The sequence below is a fragment of the Syzygium oleosum genome, unplaced genomic scaffold (assembly GCF_021117445.2).
Source record: "Syzygium oleosum isolate NSW1041296 unplaced genomic scaffold, Sole_v2.1 Sole_v2.49, whole genome shotgun sequence".
NCBI classification, from domain to species: Eukaryota; Viridiplantae; Streptophyta; class Magnoliopsida; order Myrtales; family Myrtaceae; genus Syzygium; species Syzygium oleosum.
The window spans coordinates 1,128,526-1,151,971 of record NW_026607533.1 but is presented as its reverse complement, the minus strand read 5'-3'; the positions used below and the strand labels follow the sequence as shown (position 1 = coordinate 1,151,971).

Here is a 23,446-nt window from a genome sequence, read left to right as displayed (position 1 = left end):
TAAACCAGTGACAAATGGAGGAGCAAAACCCTAAACCGGTACACCTGTTAACTGTCACGTGTCATTCAACTCAGAAATTTGACGGTAAATTTTAACGGAAATCAATTGACGGTAAATTTATCACATGTGTACAGGTTTTTTATTTTTTGTGATAAAAAAATCAATTTAGGATGAATTTATTATAAGTGTATTAGTTCGGGGTTTTTTGTGGTATTATAAAAAATTTCTGCCCTTTTTAGAGCTGTAGTATCAATACGAGCATAAAGTAATTAGTTTATTGTGGTTTGACGTCTGAGGTAGACGACAGATTGTGTTTAGCACGGAATTCTTCGGACTGTTCCATTGTCTGTCGTGTTGGACTATCAACGTAAGCATACTCATTTTGTTCCGAAAAGGTCGTGTTACAAAAGCAGTTGGCTTCGCTCACCTCTGCACTCGCTGACGGAGCTTTTGGAGGAGACGGAGATTGTCCTCTTCGATCGTCTTCAAAAGGCCGTCCATGAACACCCGCCTCTCCGAGTCCCCGAGCTTCGCCACGTCCACCACCCCGCCGTCGAGCACCGCTGCCCTCAGCCGCCGGAATGTCGGCAACCTCTCGATTGCTGCCCACTGCAGCTCCAGGTCGCCATCCTCCCGCTGGCGATCCTCGCCGAACGTCGATGGCGTCTGGTCCTCTGAATCAGCAACACTGCTGAAGCTGCTCGAGGCGCAGTGGCGCAGCGACGAAGAGAAGCGCTGGCTTTGTATCCGCTCGGTCTCGGAGAGCTCGATCCTCATGGACGAGGCTGGCTCGTTACGACTGCACCATTTCTATTATTTTGATCTTTCAGCCAATTGCAGGCGAATGTTTTCTTATATAATGTGATCATAAGATCCGCACGTCTACATCATTAGAGATATGGGAATAAGTTTTGCAACCCTCAGATCTCAAAGTCAAAGATCTCGGTGCATATTATGAGGGGAACAACATTAGAAGTGCTAAAATTTATGTACAGCGCTTATTTTAGTGTAAAAAGTTTTTTTTCGGATCACTAACTTTAAAAAAAAAAAGATTACTTAAGTGCCAACTCCGATTTGAGTCGCCGAAAATTCGACGTAGTCATATTTTATTAATTTCTCAGTCCTACATGGCACATCGGTGCTGATGGGGATAATTTTTTTATAATATTTTAATATTTTTTCAATTTTTTAAATATTTTTTCTGATTTTTTTCTTTTTTTCTTCTTCTTCTACCTTTGGCCGGTGGCCGGTTCTTCTACCTTTGGCCAGTGACCGGACACCGGCCACCGGCCATGGCCGGCCGCCTGGCTTCGCCCGGATGAGGCTGCCGTCGCCCGCCACAGGCGAGGCCCGGCCGAGGGGGCCGGCCTCGCCGGATATGGCAAGGCGAGGCTGACCCTCACCGGGGCTCGCCTACCCTCGCCAAGGCGAGGGTCGGCCGGGCCTTGCCTATGGCGGGCGACAGCGGCCTCGTTCGGGCGAGGGTAGGCGGCTAGCCATGGCCGGTGTCTGGTCACCGACCAAAGGTAGAAGAAGAAGAAAGAAAAGAAAAAAAGAAAAGAAGGAAGAAAAGAAAAAAAAATCAAAAAATATATTTAAAAAATCGAATTATACACATGAAAATGCCACATAGACTGATTTTTTTTTAAAAAAATCCAACTCAGATTAAAATTTTAATTAAAAATGCCACGTATTAATTTGGCCGAAATTTCTCGCCATTAGCACTTAAGTGATCGTTTTTCCTCCGATTTAGCACTTAAGTGAGCCGGCGAAAACTTTTGGCACTAAAGTGAGCGCCGTATATAAGTTTTGGCACTTCTAGTATTCTTCCCCCCATATTATGAATATGAATTTGGTGCATGCTTAACACATGCTCGAGGTCTAGTTCATATTATGTACAAGTTTGATGTTTGTGATTCGATTTTGTAATATTAAAAACCACTCTTGCCTCTATTGAGGAAAACGTTAAAAATGAATCACCATTCATAACTATGTTTGCGCTAATTCGATAAGAGTCGCGGCAATGAGTCATTTACTTGTCCTTGTTTGCAAATAATCGGCTTCATTAATTAAATCATGTCATAAAAATGAATCATGAAGTGTGGCTTCAGATCTTACCACAACACAATTCCTTTTGCTTGATTTGATTTCACAATTAAGGGCCTAATTCCAAAAAAAACCCCAAACTTTACACTTTGTCCCAATTATACCCTGAACTTTTTTTTGTCTCAAGAAAAACCTCAAACTTTTCTCCGAGTCCCAAATCTACCCCACCGTTATAACTCCATCCAATTAACGTCAGAAAAAAAAAAAAAAAAAAAACAGAACCAGCGAATGCGGCAGCCAAGCCTTCGCGGTGGCCGCCGCCACAACCGCCGGGAAGGAGCGGCGGCCCTCGCCTGGGCCTTCCCGAAGGCCCGGGCGAGGTCTGCGCACCCGATCTGGGGAGGGCGCGACCCTCGCCCCAGGATCGGGGCCGTGAACCCTCGCCGGCGACTCGCCCGGGGCCGGCGAGGTCGCCGCCTTCGGGAAGGCCCAGGGCGAGGGCCACCGACCCCAGGCGCAGCCTCGCCTGGGCCTTCCCGAAGGTCCGGCGACCCTCGCCGCCCCAGGCGAGTCGCCGGCGAGGGTCTGCAGCCCCGATCTGGGGAGGCGCGACCCTCGCCCCGGATCGGGGCCGCACCCTCGCCGGCGACTCGCCCGGGCCGGCGAGGGTCGCCGGCCTTCGGGAAGGCCCAGGCGAGGGCCGCCGCTCCTTCCCGGCGGCTGTGGCGGCGGCCACCGGCGAAGGCTTGGCCACGCCGCAGCTGCTGGTTCTGTTTTTTTTTTTTTTTCTGACGTTAATTGGACGGAGTTATAACGGTAGGGTAGATTTGGGACTCGGAGAAAAGTTTGAGGTTTTTCTTGAGACAAAAAAAAGTTCAGGGTATAATTGGGACAAAGTATAAAGTTTGGGGTTTTTTTTGGAATTAGGCCCACAATTAAGATGTTAACCCTTCCACATTTGAGGTGTGTAATATCAGAAGCTTTCACAACTACAGCTCCAATGTAGGAAAAATGAAGAGGTGAAATCAAGGTCAATAATTCCTTTTATTCTGATGAAACTACATGATCTTTCGTGGTGGAATTATAATATGAAACTACATGATTTCTTAACATAAATGTAAAATTTAGTGTAAAGGCCAAAAAGCACGGTGATTCTGATAAAGCAATTTGCAATCAGACAACATCTCCGGTTGGCGATTGTTGGAAAAGAACAGATCGGGATCTGTACAAGTAATTATAAAAGGATTAATACCACGAAAATCCCCAAATTGGTACATCTATGATAAATTTATCAAAAATTATTTTTTTGACCACAAAAAACCCTAAACTAATACACCTGTGACAATTTTACTCCGAACTATTTTTTTGACCATCAAAAATCTCACACTAGTACACCTATGACAATTTAACTTGAAACTAATTTTTTGACCAAGAAAAACCCCATACTAGTACACCTGTGATAAATTTACCCTCCATTAGTTTCCGTTAAATTTGACTATCAAATTGTTAAGTTTGATGACACGTGGTAGTTGACAAATGCATCAGTTTTGGGTTTTACTCCTCTGTTTGTCACAAGTTTACCAATTTGTGGTTTTTAGTGATATTGATCTAATTTAACAGACACTAACGGAGGGTAAATTTATTACAAATGTACCGGTTTGAGGTTTTTAGTAGTCCAAAAATTAGTTTAGGGTAAAATTATCACATGTGTACTAGTTTGGGGTTTTGGTGGTCAAAAAATTAGTTTGGGATAAAATTGTCACAAGTGTACCAGTATGAGGTTTTTGGTTGTCAAAAAAATAGTTCGGGGTGAATTTATCACAAATGTACCAGTTTGGGGTTTTTGGTGGTCAAAAAATTAGTTCGGGGTAAAATTATCACTGGTGTGCCAGTTTTGGGGTTTTTTGTGGTATTAACTCATTATAAAATCACAAGTATGTCTACATCATCATAGAATGGGGGGATCAGTTTCGCGATCCCTAGATCAGAAGTCAAAGATCTCAGTGCATATTATAAATTTGAATTAGGTGCATGTGTAACATGTTATGACAGAGGCGGAAATAACCACAAAATTACAATTGAGAATAATAAAAGAGCATACATATTTACGTGAAAAATCCTTATGGGAAAACTTACGAGGGTACGAGAAGCAAAGTCCACCTTAGAATTTTAAGGATTACAAAAGGTGACTAAAAAACCTTAGGACTCTTTTTATCTCTACTTCTTAACCTAATAACTTGAGAAAAACAATTTATATAGCTCCCATAGAATTCAAGACATACCAAACAAATCTCCACCTTGCCTTTAATTATGGGAAAAGTGTCAGAAAAGTCATAAACCTTTTGTCTTTATGCCAATTCAGTTATTCTGGCTAATTTTGACCAGATTTTGCTGACGTAGACGCCGGTCGACCAGTGCTGACAAGGACAACTTTTAATAATATTTTAATATTTTTTTGAATTTTTATTTATTCTTTTTCTTTTTTTTCTCCCCGCCCTTCTTTCGCTAGCCGGTCATCGGTTCGGCGATCGGCCAAAGGCTAGAGGCCGGCGAGGTCGACCTCGCTGGCCTATGGCGAACCACGAGCGAGGCTCACCCTCGCCGGATGGCCGTGAGGGCGGCCTCGCAAGGTTCACCCTTGCCGGATTTGGCAAGGTCGAGTCTCACCTAGCCATCGGCGAGGCTCCAGCCCTCGCTAGAGGCCGCGAGGACGAAGCCCTCTAGCGAGAGCTCGAGCCTCGCCGGCGGCTGGGCGAGGCACGACCTCACCGGATCTTAGCCAGGTCAAGCCTCGTTCAGCCACGACGAGGCTCACCTTTGCCATCGCTGGCAAGGGAGAGCCTCACTCGTGGCCAGCGTGGCTCGCCAGAGGCCGGCGAGGTTGACCTCACTGGCCTCTAGCCTCTAGCCGATCGCCAGACCGGCTGGAGGAAGGAGGGAGGAGAGGAAAAAAAAAGAAAAGAAAAAAATAAATAAAAATTCAAAAAATATTAAAATATTATTAAAAGTTATCTACACCAGCGTCGGTGATCGACCGCCGGTTGGCCAGCGTCCACATCAACAAAATTCGGCCAAAATTAGCCGGAAGGACTGAATTGGCACAAAGACAAAATGTTTATGACTCAATTGGCACCAAAAAAAGATTTAGGACTCAATTGGCACCAATGCAAAATGTTTAGGACTTTTCTGACACTTTTCCCCTTTAATTATACATAAGAAATAAACAATCTTCTCTTCATCGTCAACATATACAATATTTATATAGCTCTCAAGCTCTAACATTGGCCCAAGCCCATATAAAATTCAAGACATACTGAACAAATCTCCACCATGCCTTTAATTATACATAAGAAATAAACAATCTTCTCCTCCCACTAGAGTAAAACTTAGTTGCAGTAAACATTAACCAAATCCATGCTTGGATTTGGCAATAGTGGCAATAGGCAAGGGCTTTTTTAACATATCACCTGGATTGATTTTATACCAATCTTCAACACCTTAATATAACTATCATAAAAAATGTCTCGAATAAAATGATATCGCACATCAACGTGCTTTTGTCCTCTCATTTAGTGAGATGTATACCACTTTGACTATCGCAATGGACAACAGTCGCACCATGATCCACATTAAGCTCTCTAAATAAGCCTCTTAACCATACAACCTTTTTAACAGTCTTTGTAAAAGTCATATTCTCCACCTCTTTAGTAGACAAAGCAACCGTATATTGTAAAGTAGCTTTCCAACTAACTGCATAACCCCCTACGTATATGGTCGTTTGAATTTCTAGTTATGACAAGACAGGCTTAGGGATAGGATATCAAATTCATAAATGTTGCGATATCTAACACATTGTTTGGTATATTGCAGTAATAAATTCAGATATTTTTATATCCTATCTTGTTCGTTAATTGATAGAAACTGTATATCTGTACAAATGGAAAATATGCCCTTATGAACCACCCATGAAAGAGTACCATTGGTCCTAAGTAACACCTTAAAATGCTTCATACCTCGTCATCCCTCGGACGAAAAATAACAAGAGGGTATTCCCTCCTCTCGAGAAAGACAAAAATACATGGAAAATTTGGGGGAGCAAGGCGTGTTGGCACCAACATGTTAAAATAAGGAATGCAGTATGGCAGCCCAATACGCTAGTGGATAAGGGCAGACATTCTTATCATCATTAACTCATGAATCCAATACATGAATCCAATAAAAAGAAAGGGAAAGACTCTAAATCCGGCTATTTAGAAAATTCACATATTAATTGTTATAAAAAAATCATCATTGCTCAAGATGTAAAAAAGGTTTTCAATTCAAGAAAAATAAATAGGAAAATACATATTCCATTTCCTTTAAACTTTGTTCATAACATCAGCAAATTGAGCAAGCCGAACCAAATTATGAAACCAAAGCATTCATTAATACAATTGAGCTACCTTTGAACAACTCTCCCACAATGGACCTAATTGACAATGGACTATAGATTCAACACGAGAGGAAAGGAAGATCGAGATCATCTTTCTCATACGGATTGGCTTTTTCTTTTTAACAATTATATGTCTTTGTGCTGCACAAATGCCAAATGCTACATGAACGGGAAAATTACGAAAAAAAGTCATAAGCCTATTGCATTTGTGTCAATTCAGTTTTAAACTTTTCAATTGTATCAATTTAGTCCTAAAAATTTTCGCATTTTGTCAATTAAATCCATCTGAACAATTTTGGATGCTGGCTGTCCTACGTGGCATAGCCAGCACTGACGTGGATATTTTTTATTTTGGTTTTTTCTCTTCTTTTCTTTACTCTTTTAGATTGAGCGTTGGTAAGGGTCGCCAGCCACAGGTGCGGACTAGGACGCCCTTGCCAGATCTGGGCATTGCGACCTCACTTTGAGCCAACAAGGGTCGTAGTGCCCTCGCTTGGCCCAGATTTGGCGAGGGTGTTGCGGTCCTTGCCCAAGTAATCGCCGGATTTGGGTGAGGGCCGCGACGCCTTTGCTGTGGCTAGCAAGGGCATCGGACGAGGATCGCCACGTGTAACATCTATGTTTCGGACCCCGGATCGACCAAGGGAAATGGACAGGGAATTGGTATGTGGACCAACTCGAGGGTCGGCCATGGATCAAGCGGTTTGGTCGGAATAGGCAACCAAGGGATGGACAGTGAACCGGCTTCCCAATCACGCAAGTAGATCAGAGTGATCGACCACGGATCGACCGTTCGACCATAAGGGTTGGCAATGGGATGATCGCGTACCGAGCCGATCGACGGGCGATCATGGATTGATGTCGCGCGGACATGTGTCGGTCGCGAGTGATTTCGTTTGATCGTGTACTGGTTGCGGGCGACCATGGACCGACTCCGAGCGGCCGTGTGTTGGTCGCGAATCGATTCCACGCGACTACATGACAACCGAGAGTCAACCATGGATTGTTGATATTCAAATATGGATCGGTCGCGAATCGGCCATGGATCGTTGCGACGGATCGGGAAAGGCCATAGCGGAGTCATAGACTAGGCCCCGTGCCAGGCTATGGGCCATCCATGCGCCGGTCAGGATCGGCCATACGCCCGGCCCTATGCCGGCCATGGACCAGTTCCACACCCGTGCCGCGCAGGCCCCGTGCCTGTGTAGTGTCCGGCTCCGCACCTGTGTAGGCCAGGCCGTGTGCTCGGCTCAGCGCCCGTGCAGGCCAGGCCGTATGCCCAGCGCAGCGCCTGTCCAGCCCGGCTTTGTGCCCAGTTAGACTTGGCCGAATAGGTTTTGTACCTGGTCATTTCAAATTTTGGTCCAGTCGTGTTGGGTGCTATTTAGCCCCGAACCTCGGTTCCAAATATGATGGTCGATTGTGTATGGCACATAAAACTCCTGATGGTTCTAATTTGCTTAGTAAGTAGAGCATTAGTGAAGTTTAGTGCTCAAAGAAAGATGAACCATTGGAGTTAGTGAGAGCCACCAATTATTGGGAGTTCTTGAGAGAGAGGCACAAGGATTATACGCCCAAAAGACTTCATGGGAAAGAGGACGAATTGGCTTAGCAAGTCAATGGAATTATTGACAACTTCCTTTGTAAGTTGCCCAATATTAAAAACTTACCTTGCAAGTTGGATAACTTCCCTAGCAAGTTGGCTAATTTATCTTGCAAATTGGCTTGGCTAACTTACATTACAAGTTGGATAACTTCCCTAGTAAGTTGGCAAGAGGCTTATAAATAGAGAAGCCCCCTCTTGCATTTTCAACCTTTGGCTTACAATTCCACCATCACCCCCTCTCTCTCTCTCTCTCTCTCTCTCTCTCTCTCTCTCTCTCTCTCACGCTATCACTCTCTCTTGGCTGCCCTCTCTTTCTCGATCGCGCCCTTGCTTGTGCCTGTGCCCGTACTGCGCCTTGTCCTTGCCGTGCCCTTGACGTTCGGCTCACCCCTAGGCCACATACGGTTATGATCTTGGAGGGTAGTAAGTAAACTTACTAAACCTTGGTTAGGGTGTTGTGTTACATTGTTGGGTAAGCCATGTTCTTGTTGTGCTTGCATGGATTCCGTTGATTGTGAACGCTTGATATAGCTTGCCATGCATGTTTATGCATTTTGTAAGGTTTGCTCATGTATTTAGTATGATGCGTGAAAGCACGTTCGGGCCATGAATGAGTCTCACTTGGTTTAGATTGGCGTCGAGGCGTGTCGAAACGAGCCTTGCTTGGAGGATCGGTATTGAGGCGTATCGATCCAAGCCTTGTTTAGTGTAGGTCGGCGTCATGATCAGTCGGTTTGGTCCACGAACTTGGTTCCGTGCTTAGCATGGCGTAAGATTTAGAGGCTACATGGTATGACACACATTTCACGTGAAGTATTCATGGTGGCATGATGCTCGTTGGCATAGTCACACGAGGGAGGAAATAGCCGTCGCCCTTGATTAGGGGACGTTGCCCGATTAAGTTCAGATGAATAGCCGTCATCCTTGGATTAGGGGACGTTGCCGGAGAACTTCCGGAAGAACCGTACCAACGGTTGAGATAATGAATCTCTCGTGTGCATGCTTTTGGTTGAGATGTTGTTGTTTGAATGGAAAGGCATGTTGAGATAATCTCATGCACAATAACAAGTGTGTTTGAAGCATCTTTGCTATTGATCTGCTATCAATTGATGTGGTTATGACATGTACTTGTTCGATGGCGAGGCGTTCTCCTATACGGAGTTTAGTGAGTTTTACTTACTGAGTCCTCGACTTACTCTGTTATTTTTTTTTCATATTTGTAGGCATGGACGTCTCACACTAGTTTTGAGAGTTATAGTCACGCTAGAGGAAATAGGAATTTCTCCCAACTTACACGGATACATGTAGTGCGTTGAAAAGAGGAAAAGTCTGTAACATAAAAAGGGGCATGTAAAAGTTTGGCTTGTTAAAACATGTATGCTATCATGTAAATACAAGGTTTTCTCATGATGCTTGTCATAACTCCGTTGTTTATTTTGATTGTGATTGTCCCGAATTTATGCTTCGGCTTGTTCGTAACGAAAAGATAATAACGAACGGGACGTCGCATTAATAATCCCAAGATGAGGATGTTACATGACGCCCTCGATAGCCCCCGCCTGTGGACAAAGAGGGTCGGTTAGTGACCCTTGCCAGCCCTAAAAAAAAGTAAAGAAAAGGAAAACAAGAAAGAAAAGAAAAAACCAAAAAATAAAAATAAAAAACTTCGAAAAAGTGCTAAAAAAATGTGTACTTCAGCGCCGACCGTGCCACGTAGAACTATTGATATATTCGTAAGCGATTTCTAGCCAAGATTGACCTGTATTGACGTGCACATTTTTTTTTATAATTATCTGTGGAAAATTGTCCAATTAGTCCTAAGTCTATTATATGAATACCAACCTAGTTCTAAACTTTTCAATTTGGTCAATATAGTCCTAAATCTTTGTACGAAATTTTAATGTAGTCTTTTTGGCCAATTTTCATCGGAATTCGCTGACATGACGAAGTGCCACGTAGGACAGCCAACAATGATTGGATCAAAACATTAACAATTTTGGGTGAAAATTGATAGAAAAGACTAGATTGGAATGTCGCGCAAATGCTTAGGACTAATTTGACAAAATTAAAAAGTTTAGAATTGAATTGACACTCATGCGATAGGTTTACGATTGAGGGTAAGGAGATGTCAATTAACTTCAATGTGGCAACATATGTCCTCCACTTGATGTATCACAATTTGTCGAAATTTCTAAAATATCTGTTCGTATGGAATAATATCTTAATAATTGCTAAAATAAACAAAAATCGGGAATCGACTCACATGGAAAACAACAAAACTGCAATAATCAAGCATCTCTTGTTTTTATTTTTTGGGTTTTTTTGAAGGTGAAAGCCACCTGGAAATTTGATTTATTTACTCTCACACGATAAACAAAAAATGACAATTAAATCGACAGTACGTGCAGCCAGAGAGACACACTAGACTGACCATGAATTATTGACAGATTAGCATAATTCACACATGACCCACAATCATGTAACCCTAGAAAAGGACAACCTTTAGGGTACGCATGACAATGATTCTGTGCCTGAGAACTGATTGTGCTTAGAAATGATTCTTTTTGATTCCGTGCCCGGGAACAATTTTTAAGAATTTGAAGGCGTTTGGTAACTGCCCAAAATTTCTATTCTTAAAAAAGAAAAGGAACAGAAATGCGTTTGGTAACTATACAAAATTTCTTTTTATTAATAATATTTTGAATTTTTTAATATTTCTTTTTTTTTCTTTCTTTCCCTTCCCTTCCTTGGCCATGGCTGTTCGCCGGTCACCGGCCAGGGCCGGCGAGGGCGTTACGTCCCTCGCTACCGCCCTCGCTATCGTGACCCATCTCCCTCACCTGGATTGTGACAGCGAGGTCGGCCTCGCCTTGGCGAGGTTCAACCTTGCCCAGATCTGGCGAGGCCGACCTCGCCGTTGCCTGGGTTGCGACGGCGAGGTCGGCCTCGCCAGATCTAGGCGAGGTCGAGCCTCGGCCAGCCAATGCGAGGCTGACCTCGCCGTCGCTGCTCATTTCCCTCGCCTGGGTCGCGACAGTGAGGTCAGCCTCACCATGGCTGGGCAAGGCCTCGCAGTTGCGGCCACAAGCCGTCCTCGCCTAGGCAGCGAGGGCCGCAACGCCCTCGCCAGCACTGGCCTGTGGCCGGTTGCTGGTGGTCGGTGGCTGGCAGGCCGGGAAGAAGAAGAACAACAAGCCAAAAAGAAAGAAGAAAATCAAGAAGAATCAGAAATGGAAAAATTATTCCCAAAATCAAGAAGCTACTTTTTTTTGCTTCTTAATTATGTTTCAAAACTGATTATGAGAATAATTTTTTGTAAATTCGTGACCGGGTACAAAAAGTTTAACAAACGGATTTCTATTTCCAAATTGATTCTGGGAACAAAAGAATAGAAATTTTTACTATTTGATAACTTGCCAAACGAGCCCTTATTCATGTATCTTTTGTTCTTTTTATGATGTTGCGAAGAAGTAACATGTTCCCCACTCAATTACACAGGCTCTTTTCGTCCACACAACGCCGCTTTACATGCCCACTTCTTCACTTAGACGCTGATTGTGCGAATAATCCAAAGATGCCTTGGAAGACACACGATGTTGACTTGGGCGAATTGACGTCCACAAGTGTAGAAATTCATGAAGAAACATGGGATAAATCTCATGATTTTGCCTGCCATTAGCAAGCTACTAGATTTGCTTCATTCGAAACCCAATTTTGCAATTTCTAATCCCCTTTTGTAATCTTTCGGAAGGGCCGTGGAAAGAGCGGGTCCTATGTCGATGTAGTCATGAGAATCGTGGTGGAATATTATCAACGCATACCAAGTGCCGCGCGTATAATAATAATTGGAGCACCTTTTAACCTTCTCGCAAGTCATTTCTCGTCGTTTTCCTTTCCGAGCCTGCCACCAAACATGATGGAGTGACAACTTACAAGGGAAAGACCCTTGTCGTTTTGAGGTACCATCATCTCGTACGAGTCCAACGTGACATAAATGTTGGATCATGCGAATTTCACGTGAGATCTACCGAAATTTAAAGTTATCCCGTGCTAATTTTTTTTTTTCGTGAAAAAAGAGTGATTAAATTCGAGGCATTTTTTGTCCACGTTGACATTGTCAACTCCACCCTTGCAAAGCTCTCTAGCTAAGCAACCTAAGTACTCTCTAATCGGATAATGACGTAAAACTTGAAAACAAAAGAAACGTCTAATCTGGAGAAACTATGGGGTAAATTTTTCATTATTGAAAGTTAGGTATACATGTGCAAAAACTTTAGTTAGTCAGCTCCAAAGTATATTTTCCTAATGATTTTTTTTGGCCAAAATTCTCCTCATAATGTTGAAATGTGTTGATTGTCCTGCACCACAATGTCAACATTCGTACTTGAGGCACATTCAAATGATAAAAAAAGAAAAAAAGAAAAAAAATTCAGAACTTATGTTTTTTTTTTTTTTTTGTGGACTTTCATGTACAAACGAGTGATTAAATTCGAGGCATTTTCGTCCACGTTGACATTGTCAAGTCCACCCTTGCAAAGCTCTCTAGCTAAGCAACCTAAGTACTCTCTAATCGGATAATGACGAAAAACTTGAAAACAAAAGAAACGTCTAATCTGGAGAAACTATGGGGTAAATTTTTCATTATTGAAAATTAGGTATACATGTGCAAAAACTTTAGTTAGTCAGCTCCAAAGTATATTTTCCTAATGATTTTTTTTGGCCAAAATTCTCCTCATAATGTTGAAATGTGTTGATTGTCCTGCACCACAATGTCGACATTCGTACTTGTGGCACATTCAAATGATAAAAAAAGAAAAAAAGAAAAAAAATTCAGAACTTATGTTTTTTTTTTTTGTGGACTTTCATGTACAAACGAGTGATTAAATTCGAGGCATTTTCGTCCACGTTGACATTGTCAAGTCCACCCTTGCAAAGCTCTCTAGCTAAGCAACCTAAGTACTCTCTAATCGGATAATGACGAAAAACTTGAAAACAAAAGAAACGTCTAATCTGGAGAAACTATGGGGTAAATTTTTCATTATTGAAAATCAGGTATACATGTGCAAAAACTTTAGTTAGTCAGCTCTAAAGTATATTTTCCTAATGATTTTTTATGGCCAAAATTTTCCTCATAATGTTGAAATGTGTTGATTATCTTGCACCACAATGTCGACATTCGTACTTGAGGCACATTCAAATGATTAAAAAAGAAAAAAAAGGAAAAAAACATTTACTAAATGAGGCGGGTCTCACGTGAGACTCACATGATCAAAACATTTATATGTATCGGACTCGAATGGATCGGGATCCCATGTCAGTCTATAGCCAAACTGCTCATCGGCATTGTTCGCGAGCAGAAAACAGGGGGTGAGGTTGGTCGCGCATGAGTCACTTCCGCTCGGATTCCCGGGCCACCGCCGAACTGCCTCCTCTCTCTTTCACAACACACCCAAAACGCAGACAAAACCACCGTTTGCCCACCGTATTTGAACTTGCTTGTTTCCGGGATCCCGAACACCGATGAAGCTAAGAGCAATCGAATAAAAATTGCACTTGCAGAAAGACAAATTTACCCTCCTCCATCTTTGTCTTCTTCATCCGCGAGTATGATTTGTACTTGTAAAGTATTAATATTCATGTTTAATCAACTGAACACAATTTGGCAGGAAGGGTTTTGTGTCATATTGCGAGCACAGGCGCCAATGTTGATTTGGAATATGCCATGGATGATTATCCTCAAGTCTCATTAATTAAGGATTAGATTAGTATAACCCGATGTTACTTCTGTCTAGTGGAAACGGTGGGGTCCAGCTCAATTTTGGATATGCCATCCATCACCATCTTCATTTTTTAAAATTAACTATTTCAAGAGCGACCTTATGATCGTTGAATGGAAAAATGACCTCATCAGTCCTAAATCGCTTATAAGAATACCAATTCGATCCTAACCATTTCAATTTTACCAATTTAGTTATGAACTTTTGCGGAAAATTCCAGTGTAGTTTTTCAGATCAATTTTCGCCGGAAATGGCTAATGTGATAGTCCAGTTATTTCCGGTCGTCTCACGCGACACTCCGTCACGTCGGCGATTTTTAGTGAAAATTGACTGGATTACATTGAATTTTGTGTAAAGGATTATGACTAAATTGTCTAAAATTAAAAAGTTTAGGAGTGAATTGGTATTTGCACAATAAGTTTAGGATTGATTTGGGCAGTTTTCCCCTTGAATCGTTGTGTAAACAAAATGTGTATATATATATATCATAAGATATGGAGATTATATGGATGATTAACTAGTTAAACATGTGGCAAGCAGTTGCAAAGTTTATTTATTTCCCTCTCTTCTCTCTCCATCGCCTTCTTCAACCTTCAGCTATGGGGGAGGGTTTGAGCTCACCCTCCCCTCCTTCTCTTGTTGATTTTGTTAGATTTTTCTGTTCTTTTCTTATTTTTTCTTCCCGATTTAGCTTTGGGAGCTCTTTTCTCCTGTTCTAGTTTTAGATCTGAGAATTTAAACTCCTCTAATCAAGTTCTTGATCTAGGAACTATTATCTCCCGATTTAGATTTGGGAGTTTAATAATATTTTCATGGATTTGATATCCTGTGCTCCGTCTGTGTATAGGTCATCTAGCTCTAGTTTTAATGGTGATTACAAGAGTTTCTATCATCTCGCTGAACTACAAACATTTGCTCTTCCAAAAGTTAGACTTATGTTTATTCAACCTGTTTTGGTTGTCTCCATACGGCGATGGTGTAGAGGAAGCTGAACCTAATTGTGCACTGCCACCTGACAATGCCGTAGTTATTGGAGAAGAATTTTACAATGTGCGCTCATCACTGATGATTAACGATAATACGAGATCCTAGTAATCGGCCGCTGATTATTTTGCTTAACAGATTCGTTCTTTTGAAACGAGTGTGTGCTTAAACCTATTGGTACTTTGTTGTCCTCTTTTATTTTATAATTTTATTTCGACAAAAAAGAAAACGCTGGTTAAGCATAAGTTGTGGTACCTCAGACTAAAATAAGAAGGTTATGGAGACTTGTATTTGGAGATTGGACATGCCGGATGAAGGATTGATTTAACATCATTTCTAGAATCGAAAAAAGAGGTACTCGCACTTATAAATTTGACAAACTTAGATGTCACCAGATTTTACTCCAGACTACATAGATGATTAACTTGGTTCTTACTTTAACATAAAATTTCCACTTTATTGCAATTTTTTTCTTTACTCAACTTTTTGATTTCATGAGATTTCTGAATCTTTTGACTCAACTAATATTTACGATTATTGCTCCCCATGAGTATCGAGTGAGGTTCTCCTCATAGGATGACTAACTTAACCCGACCAAGATTGATAATACGAGTAGATGGCTCTATGATTGTTTTTCTCAACAATAAAATGCACTTTTGAAAACAAAATCTGTTAATTTGTAATATTGATTCGCAAATAACACGACAGATCTGTAACAAGTATTTTTTTGTGTGCATATTCTCATTCATAATTAATTTAGTTAATTAATCTTTTATCTCCCCAACATTTAGTATCAACTTGCAATATTCTTGCTATGTTTTCTTCATGATTGACGTGGGCTCCCCAAAAATTCAAAGATCAGGATAGACCTCACCAATTTTTTCATATATATTTTTATTTTGACCTAATTAAATATTTTTTTTGGCCGAATAAACAATAAAAATGTGGCAACGCGAGAGACTTTACAGTATGAAAAACCGCCTAAAATAATTAAATTTAGGATATTCGAGCATATCCACAATTACAATAACTCCCTGAGACCGATCTCATTGGTCAATCCTACGTGGAACACAGCTGTCCGGTCCACCACCCAATGAGCCCCTCCCTTGCCCGCTGCCCAATCCCGTCCTGCCACGTTGGCACTGAGCAGACAACCATTTTCGCGGTGGCCCGTTCATCCACCTTGGACCACCGCGGGTCCCGGCCGACGGGATCACCGAAAATCCGTACCGTCGCTATAAATACAAGGACACACATGGCTTAGGATTTGCGGTTGCGGAGAAGAAGAGGGTCTCCTTCCAATTTCCATTGAAACATCCATGGCTGAAACTTCGGCGGCTCACCGAAATTGCCTCGGGAAAGCCGAGTTCCCCGGCGAGCCGGAGACGTGGCTGGACGTCTTCTTCAGGTTCCTGGACGAAGGCGTGCCGTCACCGGAGAGCTCGTGTGGCTCCGACGACGGGTTCAAGGATCCGAAGGACGGCGAGGAGGACGGCGGGTCGTCTAGTGCCGAAGAGAGCAGAGCATTCTGGGAGTCGCAGGAACATCTCGTCTAGGTAGCTGATTGATTAGTTGATTAGATTGTCGGAAGTTTTTGATTGATTTTTCAGCTTATGAATGCGTATTGATGGTGAGCAATTCTTGCTTTTCGCAAGCGACGCTGTATCGGACCAGTTCGATTGAGTCCAGAATCAGGCAAGCCACTAAGGAATGCCTGATGGAATTGAATTGGAACGACTCGCAATGTGGTTGTCTCAAATCCGCCACGAGGGGTTGCCGGAGCTGCCTCCGGTGGGACATCTGTGACCAGCTCAGGCGCAACGGCATCGACTGCGCCATATGCAAATCCAAATGGAGGAGCTCACTGAATATCCCGTCATGTAATTATAGAATGGTTATCTTTGAATTACACTAAAATATTTCAATTCTGACACGAAAATGTGATTACTGATTAGTACACCCAATTCCAGCTGGTGGGTGGGTTTGTAATTGTAGAGTTTGGGCAAACGTTACTTCCATTGATGAAACAATTTACAATATATATACATAAGGTTTAGGGCTAAAACAATACAATGACAATTATGCACTTTAGTATAAATCTAATCTACCAATACTCACCACCGCCCGCAGCAGCTGCGTTGGCTTGCGCTCTAGTCCCCCCACGAAGGGATCAGAGTTCGAACCCCAGCGTAGTCGTTAGGGATTCTTAAGTGTGGTGCCGTGGTGGTGGGTCCTGCGCTAGCGTCACCCCAGGTTTACCCCTCCAGTTGTCGGCCGTGCGGGGGGTTCCTGGGTTATCCAAAAAAAAAAAAAATCTACCAATACTCCCCCTCAAGTTGGTGAATGCAAACATGTCAACAACTTGTTCTTAAAAGTACAAAATAAATCACATGTGACTGGTTTCGTGATCAAGTCCGCGAGTTGGGAGTGACCGAGAACATGAAGAGTGCGCAAAGTGCCATCTTGAATTTTTTCACGAACCAAGTGACAGTCAATCTCGACATGTTTGGTGCGTTCGTGGAAGACGGGATTAGTGGCAATGTGGATGGCCACTTTATTATCACAAAAAAGATCAGCAGTGGTAGTGTTGACGTGCAGATCCAAGAGAAGCATGCGAAGCCATGTGATTTCGCAAGCGGCAGATGCCACAGCATGGTATTCACCTTTTGCTGAGGAACATGCAATAGTAGTTTGTTTCTTGGAACGCCATGAGATGGGACAAGAACCAAGAAACATGCATTAGCCAGAAACAGATCGGCGAGATGTAGAACAAGATGCCCAATCAGAATCTGTATAACCATTAAGTTGGGAGAGTAGAATCGGATGAGAAAAACAAACTAGTGTCAGGATCATGCTTGAGATACCGCACAATGCGAAGTGCGGCATTCCAATGGTCTTCATTAGGAGAGTGCATAAATTGACTAAGATATTGCACTGCAAAGAGTAAATCCGGACGAGTTATTGTAAGATATAATAATCTATCAATAAGTAGTCGATATGAACCTGGATCCTTGAGAGTTGGGGAGGAATCTGAAAATTGTTTATTAGGTTCCATCGGAGTATCAACAGGACGTCCTCCAAGAAGACTAACGTTAGACAAAATATCAAGAGTGTATTTCCTTTGTGACAAGAAAATCCCAGACTTGGAATGCGAAACTTCAATGCCCATGAAGTATTTGAGAGTACCCATGTCCTTAATGTGAAATTGTGTATCAAGGAATTGCTTGAGAAGTTGAATCATAACTTCATCATCACCCGTGATAACCAAATCATCAACATAAACAATGACAATGGTCAAGAGAGAGCCACGGACCAATGTAAAAAGTGAATAGTCCGCCTTTGACTGTTGAAAACCAACATCGAGCAGTGCAGAAGAGAATTTTGCAAACCATTGCCTCGATGCCTGTTTAAGGCCATAGAGTAATTTCTTAAGCTGACAGACTAAATTCTCCTCTTTAGTATGAAAACCCAGTGAAAACCTCATGTAGACCTCTTCGTCAAGATCACCATGCAGAAAAGCATTATTCACATCTAATTGGTAGAGAGGCCAATGATGAATCGAAGCAAGAGCTAATAAAGTGCAAACGGTTACCATTTTAGCAACATGCACAAATGTGTCATGGTAATCAATCTCCTCTGTTTAAGTGTAACCCTTTGCAATGAGACGAGCTTTATAGTGCTCAATGGTGCCATCAAAATTATATTTGATTTGGTAAATCCATTTATGTCCAATGGGTTGTTTATCAAGAGGAAGATGAACAATTTCCCAAGTGTCATCATGTTCAAGGGCCTGTATCTCAGAAGACATACCACTTGGGAGATTGACATGTAGCATCATAAGTTTCAGGTTCCTGCTTTACGGATACAGAGGCTAAAAAAACGCGGTGAGTGGATGAAAAACGCGAGTACGATAAAAAGTTGAATAAGGGATAAAGAGTACCTGATTCAGTTATCTTAGAGTCCGAAGATGATTGATCGGAGGCCACAATAGCGCAGTGGTAGTCTCGAAGATATCCAAGTGGACGTCGTGGCCGAGATGGCCGAGGCACGGCTTCGGGTTCAATGGGTGATGGTGCGGCCGTGGGTGTAGGAGGTTGAGGAGGTGAGGTCGATGCAAGTACCGGGCTGGAGGAAGGAGGGGAGGTTTCACCAAGGTCGGGTATGGGTAATGGAATTATTGGGGTCTGTTCGGTTGTGGTATGTTCGATTGTTTGACGGAAAGGAAAATCTTGTTCATTAAAAACGACGTCGCAACTGGTAAAAGTTGTTTGGTCTTGGAGATCATAGAGACGGTAACCTTTGTGATTTGTGGGATAACCGATTAGAACACACCGGCAAGATCGGGGGCCAAATTTATCGGAGTGAAGATGGCCAGTAGAAGCATAACATAATGAGCCAAAGACACGAAGATGAGAATAGGAAGGTGGTTTTCCATAGAGAAGGTTTATAAAGGATTTTATTGTGTAGGAGAGAACTAGGTAGTCTATTAATGAGACGAGTAGCAGTTAAGACACAATTACCCCAAAAATGAAAAGGCATGCCAAAATAAAAACAAAATGCACGAGCAAGATTGAGCAGGTGACGATGCTTGCGCTCAAAACTCCATTTTGTTGAGAAGTGCGAGGGCAACTGCGCTTGTGGTGAATGCCGTGGGCACGAAAAAACTCTTGTAATCGAGAGGAAATGAATTCTATCCCATTTCAGATTGAACATTTTGGACTTTGGTTTGAAATTGAGTCTCAACAAAAGCAAAGAAGCGAATCAGAGAATCAATTGCATTAGACTTAAAAGTAAGCAAAAAAATCCAAGTATAGTGTGAATAGTAATCAACAATAGATAAAAAATAACGACATGTCTGATGTGTAAAATGAGCATAAGGTCCCCAAATGTCAACATGAATAATCTCAAAGGGACGTAAAGTAGTAATAGTGCTAGACGCAAAAGACAGACCCGTTTGCTTGGATAAATGACAAGCATCACATGGACTCAGTTGTTTTGCTAGACTAAAACATAAAGTTTGTTGCAAAGTAGATAAAACTGACTCAGATGAATGTCCTAAGCGGATGTGCCAAAGATGAGGTGAAGAGGTTGCAGTAGAGAAGACGGCAAGTTCAGTAGGAATCTCCGGGTAATAGAGACCACCATGCTCATGGCCCCGATCAATGATGTTCTTCGTCAGGAGGTCCTGAAAAATATAGTGGTTAGAAAAAAAGGTGACTAAGTAGTTTAAAGTTTGAGTGAGCTTGGAGATTGATAATAAGTTGTATTTGAAAGAGGGAGCGCAAAGGACATTATCAAGGGAGATAATTGGGGTAAGAGGGGCCGAATCGTGTGATGTCATAGAGACACCAACACCATTCGAAATCCCAATGGTGGGATGTGGAGAGGGATAGTGAGTCGGGTTTGTAAGGTGACGGGGTTCAAATGTGATGTGGTTGGTGGCGCCAGTGTCAATAACCCAAGTATCATAATTAAATGAATTCGAAGATAAGCCGAGAACATTACCTAAGAGGTTGCAGCAAGCGCATCAATTGCTTATATTGATCATTTGTAAACGGAGGAGGTCCCATATCGGAAGTATGGTTGGACTTGTTGTCTGCGGGCTGGGAGGAGGTAGATGGCTGTCCACGACGCTGCTTGTGGTTAGGAGGGAAGCCATGAAGTCAAAAAACACACATTCCGTGTATATCCCGGGATGCCACAGTGGGCGCATCTTTACTAGCCGTAGGTCGTGTTCATCCGTTTAGCTAGGTTGCCGAACGAAGCAGGAGTGCCTAGAGAGCCGGGTTGTTTGCGGGATGAGGAATCCGCGTATGATCGCGGAGTATGGCTGCCGTGAGTGCTAAGCAAAGTGTTGGTCTGGTCGGACGGTGGGCGATCCAATTGGATATGGCGGTGCGATTCATCTTGAAGAACTAGTGCATATGCACGTGCAACACTAGGTAACAGATCCATTAGTAAAATCTAACTTATAACATTAGCGTACCTCGGATTGAGACCCATGAGAAATTGAAACAATCGCCGATTCTCTTATTGTTTGGTGATGATAAAATGAGTTGAACAAGAGCATTGCGGTAACAGATCCAAATTATTCAATTCATCCCAGCAACTTCGCAAGTTGTTGTAGTACTTGGTCACAGCATCGTCATGTTGAGCAAGGGTGCATATCTTTTGCTCAAGATGAAAAACCCTAGGACCATTCGATGGTGAAAAACATTCGCAGAGATCAGCCCAGACATCCGCAACTGACTCTGTGTAGAGAACCGTTGGCACCAAATCTGGATGGATGGAATTAAGAATCCAGGATAGAATCATATTGTTAACACGAATCCATGAAGCATAGGCAGGATCGGCTGCGGCTGGTTTTTCAATTTCTCCAGTAACAAACACCATGTTGTTCTTGGCGGAAAGGGCAATCTCCATGGCACAAGACCAATTATTGTAATTATCACCCAAAAGGACCATGCCGATGAGATTAGATCCAGGTTTATCAAAAGGATGCATAAAATAAGGGCTCTTCGGCTGCTCATGTGCAGGAGCGATGGCCGAAGAGGTTTGAGAATCGTCTACCATGGCAACTTGCAACGACCAATGAGGAGGAATGTCAGGACCAAGGCAGCAATGATGGCGACTCAGCGAGGACGCAGCAAATCGCAAATAGGTTCGCGGCAAGCGAGGTGGATGCGCGACGATGGACAGGAGCCAAAGATCAACACTGGCAAACAAGGTCTCGAGAATTTCAACGAGAAAGCAAAACCAGACAGCCGGACGGAAGCAACGACGACACTGAGAAATCAAACCACCCCGACGAATCAATCTAACAGAATCAGAGGAGGACCAGATATTGCTTAAGGGACGTGAGAGATGAGCTTTGAGGATCACTGCTCTAATAACATATAGAGTTTGGGCAAACGTTACTTTCATTGATGAAATAATTTATAATATATATACATAGGGTTTAGGGCTAAAACAATGCAATGGCAATTATGCCCTTTAGTATAAACTTAATCTACCAATAGCAATTTTAGTAAATATTGTTTTATGGATTGACCAGATTGTTGAAATCTCTACTCAATTTGGTCCTCAGGGTTGCACACGTACTTGGAAGTGGTGGATGAATCAAGCCCCAAGAAGGGAGCGGTGAGAGTGATAATCGAGCTCAATTTTTGGGCGGAGTTCGAGATGGCGAGAGCCTACGAGGGGTACAACCGGCTGGTCGGCTGGCTGCCGGAGGTCTTCGTTGGGAAAGCCGAGAGGCTGAGGCTGTTGATCAAGGCGTTGTGCGCAGCCGCCAAGAGGTGCACGAAGGAGAAGGGGATCCACATGGGCCCGTGGAGGAAGCACAAGTACATGCAAGCCAAGTGGCTCGGCACGTGCGACCGCTCCACGCTGAGCCCGCTCCCGGCGAGCTCTTAGTCCGGCGAGCGAAGCCGAGGGCCTCGATGCTTACTTTTGACATGCTCGAGAAGTTGCCCAAGTTGCAATGCATTGCGGTTGAAGTTGTGTGAGTGTTTTTTTTTTTTGAGCGTGTGGAAGGAGAAACCCATTTTTTTCTAAGTTTGCCGGTTGAATTGGAGAGTAAGTTCGATGAGTCATGTAAATTTTGGAGGAAATAATAGTTATATATATTTTATATCTTCATCTGTTTGTGGACAAAAACTAGCTGATAATTTAAAATGAGCAGCAAGATGGATACTTACTGGTTTGACATTTTTCATGCATAAGTGTAATATATTTAAGACGGGAAAAGTGCCATAAAAGTCCTAAACCTTTTGCATTAGTGCCAATTTAGTCCTAAACCTTTTTTTGGTGCCAATTCAATCCTAAACCTTTTGCAATGGTGCCATTTAGTCCTAAACCTTTTTTTGGTGCCAATTCAATCCTAAACCTTTTAAATTGGTGTCAATTCAGTCCTAAACCTTTTATTTTTGTGCCAATTTAGTCCTTCCGGCCAATTTTGACCGGAATTTGCCGACGTGGGCGCTTGCCGGCGGCGCCGGTCACGATGCCGGCGTGGTGCGCGTGGACAAAATAAATAATATTTTAATATTTTTTGAATTTTATTTTTCTCTTTTTTTCTACTTTTTTTTTTGGGTTTCTCCTTCCTCCTGGCGGCCGGTCCGCCGGTCCGGCGCCGCTCGAGGCCGAGTCTGCGAGTTCGACCTCGCCGCCCCGTGGAGGGCGGCCTCGCCGGCGAGGGCGAGCCTCGCCATGGTCGGGCGAGGCCCGACCTCGCCGGATCTGCGAGGTCGAGCCTCGGCCAGGCCGCCGGCGAGGCTCGAGCCCTCGCCGGAGGCCGCGGCGAGGTCGGGCCTCCCCGACCATGGCGAGGCTCGAGCCCTTGTCGGAGGCCGCGGCGAGGGCTCGAGCCTCGCCATGGTCGGGAGGCCCGACCTCGCCGGATCTGCGCGAGGTCGAGCCTCGCCCGACCAAGGCGAGGCTCGGCCTCACCGGGCGAGGCCGCCCTCCCTAGTGGCCAGCGAGTTCGAGCTCGCCGGCCTCTGGCCTCTGGCCGGTCACCGGACCGGCGACCGGCCAGAGGAAGGAGAAACCCAAAAAAAAAAGTGGAAAAAAAAAGAAAAAAAAAGGGAAAAAATAAAA

The 23,446-nt window shown here is 43.2% G+C and overlaps 1 pseudogene; it reads left to right on the top strand.

Moving 5' to 3' along the window:
• The first annotated feature begins 16,136 nt into the window (after positions 1 to 16,136).
• On the top strand, positions 16,137 to 22,353 carry LOC115664969 (uncharacterized; annotated as a pseudogene).
• The last annotated feature ends 1,093 nt before the right edge of the window (positions 22,354 to 23,446 follow it).